Genomic DNA, 5,199 nt, shown 5'->3' with positions numbered 1-5,199 from the left:
ACTATATATATATATATATATATATATATATATATATATATATAGTGAGACACTATCTTAAAACTCAAAAAATAAAAAAACAAAACAAACAACCCAAGACTTAAGTTCTGGCTTTTTTACTATGGATAATTATGCTTTTACATACAGAGATTTTTGTCTCATTCTGAAACCTAACTGCAGCATACCCATCAAGCCAGCTGCTTCTGGACTGTGTGTGTGCATGTGTGTTGGAAATGTGGTGCTCTGCAGAAAGCCTCTGAAAATTCTGTCCCCAGACTTTACTTCTACTAGGCAATCCTGGACTAGATGTGGGCTGCATTAGGAAAAGCCACACTTGTCTTTTAGCAGCTCATGGGCTGGTGGTAGGGAGGATGTCTGTGTACTGACAGAGCTATGTTCATGGGAGGCATCTTCTCTGAGTGCCCAACATGCCCAGCCTGACACAGTAAGATTTCTTGGTGTGAGCTGATCCTCAGAGCAACTCTGGAATCCCTGAGCACCTCATATCATCACTGCAGTAGAGGAGGAAGGGTCCACTGCCATGGCTTGGCCATGGTTTGGAGTGTGTCCCCCAAAGTTTGATATGGTAGGATCTTAGTCCCCAGATGCTCATGGAATCTTTAAGAGGTTGGGCATAGAGTTGATGAGTTGTCAGAGGCTCAGTGGAGTAAAGGCCTTGATGCCAACCTTTATAACTAAGTTAAATTCCTGGAATGTACATGGTGAAAGGAGAGGAGTGACTCCCACAGATTGTCCTCAGACCCCAACACATGCTGTGGTGCTCTGTAAACAAACAAACCAATAAAAATGAATGAATGAATAAATAAATGTTAACTTTTTTTAGGGGGGCCTCAGGCTGGGAGGTGACTCAGTGGTTTGGAGCATGTACTGGTCTTCCAGAGGATCAAGTTCAGTTCCCAGCACCCATGTGAAGCAACTCACAACCCCCTGTAACTACAGCTCCAGGGAATCCGGCTTCCTCATCTGGCTTTCGCAGGCACCTGCGCTCATGTAGACACACTCCCCTCCAGACACATATACCCACAGGCAGAAGAAATTCAATCTTAGATGAAAGCTGGGTAGTGCTGGCAGCACACACTTATAATCCCAGCACCCAGGAGACAGAGGCAGGTGGACCTCTGTGAGTTCGAGGCCAGCCTGGTCTACAGAGTAAGTTCTAGGACAGCCAGGGCCACACAGAGAAATCCTGTCTCAAAAAAAAAAAAAAAAAAAAAAAAAAAAAGAAAGAGACAGAGGAGGCCTAATAGGAGGCTCTCAAGTCACTGGGGTGTGCCCTGAGAAGGGAATTGGGGAACTGTGGTGTCTGGCTGCCTCCTTAAAGATATGACCCTTATTCCTAAACATGCTCCTGTCACTGCTGCTGACCTGAGGTGATACAACTAATGAGGGGAGTAGCTTCCAAGGATGTGAGTGCCATTTGGAACTCCTATCAGGCCCACATGAGCAAAATGACAGTGAGAGAAGCTTCATACATGGACAGTGGCACTGTAGCAAAGGCGCTGTGGTGACCCTGGTTGTCTTGCATGGGGTCTTAGAATCTGCTGCAGACTTTCTGATTTCAATATCACATTTACAGTTAGTTTTCTGATTCCCATCCCCAACCCCCACACACACGCCATTCTCTAGGAGGCCTTTTCCATGGAGGGTGCCTGTTCTTGGGGAAGGGCAAGCACCACAGTCAGTGCAAAGGACGCTGGCAGCACCTTCACATGCAGCCTCAGGTGTTCTGAAAAGCCTGTGCCAAGTGTGCAGGCGCTCCAGGGCAGCAGCTGCACTGACTGAGTGCCCCTTTCTGGCAGACTATCCACTATCCCAGATTACAATGTCATTCTGCCATGTGAGGAACAGAGAGCTTGTGCCACGGCACACTGACCCTGTGGGGCTGACAGGCAGCCGAAGAGGAGCCTGTGTTCAGGCTGTCAGTGCCAGCTGGCCTTGATAGTCTGCTTTTAGACCAGCGAAATGGCTGAGTAAAGGCTCTTGTCATGCAGACCTGGCAATCTGAGTGAGTCTGGTGCTTGAAACACTTAAAAGTGACAGAGGGAAGTGACCCCATAGAATTGTCCTCTGAATGCCACATGCATTCCCATTCACTAATCATATGTACACGTGAACACACACATACTAGAAAAGTTCATTTCTGTATTTTTCCCTAAGACAAAGCTATGAGGAACAAAAACCTTAAAATTATGTACAATTGAAATTTCCATAGAAAAACCTTGCTTGTTTGGTGGAATACTGTACCACAGGAGCATGTTTCCTCCAGAAAGCTCAGTGAACAGATTTCTATTCTATTTTTAAAAAAAATGATTAATTTACCAGGTGGTGGTGGTACCCGCATTTAATCTTAGCACCTGGAGGGAGAGGCAGATGGATTACTTGAGTTCAAGGCCAACGTGGGTTACAGAGCAAGTTCCAAGATAGCCAGGGCTACACAGAGAAATCTTGGGGGAGAATGATTCATTAATTTTTATTTCATGTGCATTGGTGTTGTGCCTGCATGTCTTTGGGAGGGTGTCAGATCCCCTGGACCACGAGTTACAGACATCTGTGCACTGCCATGTGGGTGCTGGGCATTGAAAGGGTCCTCTGGAAGAGCAGCCAGTGCTCTTAACTGCTGAGCCATCACTCCAGCCTTTTATTCTATTGCTTTTCTTTCATTGTTTTCAAGGCTGGATGTAGCAGAAGTCTAGTAGAATCATTGTAGCTGGGATAAATATCAGAACGACGTTACTTTGACCTTGAAGAAATCATTGAAGAAAACTGTGGTTGTTTTCTGTTATCTTTAGAGTTGTTTTTCTGAAGGAACTTTACAGCCTTTGCATGACTTTGGTCACAAGACAGTCCTGGCACACCTGGCATGTCTTACATTATTGCATGCTGCAAACAGTGCACAAGAAGGACTGAAGTTGCAGGGCTGTTATGTTTTCCTTCAGGAAACATAGATTAGATGAGGGGCTTTGTTATGAAGAACTTGTTTTACCAAAAAAACAGCTTTTGTGTAACAATAAAAAAATATGCTTTTGTATGGCTCATCGACATTTTATCCGCAGAAGCTGGATATTCCTGCTGCCAGCAAGGCTTTAACTCATCCTTGAGTGACCCTCTGTCTTTGATCTACCCGTGACAGCTGGAGGCTGTTGCCATGAATCTCCAAGTCACACAGTGAGCACAGATGCACACAGTGCAGGAATCACCTGTGAACCTTCTCTGCTGCTGGTTCCCTTAAAGCAGAATGAGGAACAGGTCTCCACAAGTGAAAGGACAGGTACATCCTCTCCAAAAGAAAACAAGCCAGAGCATGGCAGGATTTTCAGAAGTGACCATCTCACAGCTCTAGAAAAGCCTGAACATCTAACTTTAAGAAGCATCTATGGGGCTGGAGAGATGGCTCAGAGGTTAAGATACTGGCTGTTCTACCAAAGGTCCTGAGTTCAATTCCCAGCAACCACGTGGTGGCTCACAACCATCTATAATGAGATCTGGTGCCCTCTTCTGCCCTGCAGGCACACATGCAGGCAGAACACTGTATAAATAATAATAAATAAATCTTTAAAAAAAAAAAAAAAAGAAGCATGTATGATCAGAAGGAAGGAAAAGAAGACCTCCCCTATCAGTGGACTTGGGGAGGGACATGCGTGGAGAAAACGAAGAAAGAGATGGGTTGTGAAGGGAGGGAGCTACAGGCAGGATACAAAGTGAATACAGTGTAATTAATAAAAATTTTTAAAAAGAAGAAGCACGTATGGGGCTGGAAAGATGGCTCAGAGGTTGAGAATACTGGCTGTTATTTAGAAGGTCATGAGTTCAATTCCTAGCAACTACATGGTGGCTCATAACCACCTATTGTGGTTATGAGATCTGTGAGATCTGGTGTCTTTTTTCCAGTGCACAGGCATACAGGCAGGCAGAATGCTGTATAAGCAATAAATAAATCAATCTTTTTAAAAAGAAGCATGAGTGGCTGGATGCTTACTCACCATGGCAGGTGCAGGGGGGATGCAAGAGGAAGAGAAGCCAGCTGAGGCAGTTTTAAAAGGAAGTAGAAGAGACAAGGTGAAAAGGGGGTGCCACTGCTCCTGGGGTGGCTGAAGGAGAGACAACCTGCTGACAGCAGAGCAGGAGGGTCCTCACGGTTGGGGGTCCTTTACTGAATGTTGCCTCCATATCATAAATGTCTCACATATGCTCTTCCATCTCTGGTGCCAGATGGCACTGGTCAGAGCAAGGCCTCAGGCAAGTCAGGCAGGGCTTGGGTGCAGATGGGAACCCTGAGATTCCAGGCTCAGACTCCAGGCACTGAAGGGCTGCCTTTTACTCCCTCTGGCTGTGTAGTATGTTCTAGGCCTTGGTGTTCTAGTTTCTCTTCACATAGACTCACTGACCACAGACTGGGACTCCACAATTAGGTGTATTCAGGAACACTCAGGCACCTTGGGCTTTCTACGGAGTTGTGACACAGGTACAGTGTACATACTTTTCTATAGACATACACATATGTGCCTACAAGAAAATCCACATGGTACTGCCCCACCACAGATCCCCTTTCTTGCACTGGTTCTAAAACTCAGCTTCTGTATGCTGAATAGACATTCTAGTTTTTAAATTACATTATTTACTATTCATATGGGCAGTGAGTATGCTCATGGGGGTCAGAGAGCAGCTTGCAGGAATTGGTTCTCTCTGACCACATGGAGCCAGGGATTGAACTCAGGTCATCAGGTTTGACAGCAAGTGCCTTTAGCTGCTGAGCCTTCTTGTCTACCCTAGACATTCTTTTTATGAAGAAAAACTAGTAAGAATAACAATGAAAATAAAGTCTGAGAAAAAAAATTAAGATGCCCTAAGTAAGACCACTCAGAAAAAGGCGACCTGAATAGGAGTAAACGGCAGCCCCACTCCTAAGAGGCATGTTGTTAGGGCGTCGGCTCGGCCTTTGCAGCAGCACAGGTGTACACCCAGCACTCCTCTCTCTGTTCATTTAAGAGCAAACTCGATCACTAGAGTCAACACAAGACAGCAATCCACAGGTTCACCACTCAGAAGCACTGCAACCCAAGACGAAGGAAGAGGAATTCTTATACCCATGAGAAAAGTGGCCCTGGGGTTTTCAAAGGCAGCTCGCCAGTGCCTCGGAAGCAGCTTGCTAGCAGGCACGCTTAAGAGCTGGGTGAAGAA

This window comes from Psammomys obesus, unplaced genomic scaffold (assembly GCF_907164565.1).
Source record: "Psammomys obesus unplaced genomic scaffold, mPsaObe1.curated_primary_1811, whole genome shotgun sequence".
Classification (NCBI taxonomy): Eukaryota; Metazoa; Chordata; class Mammalia; order Rodentia; family Muridae; genus Psammomys; species Psammomys obesus.
The sequence above is the reverse complement of the archived record's forward strand: the minus strand, read 5'-3'. Positions refer to the sequence as shown.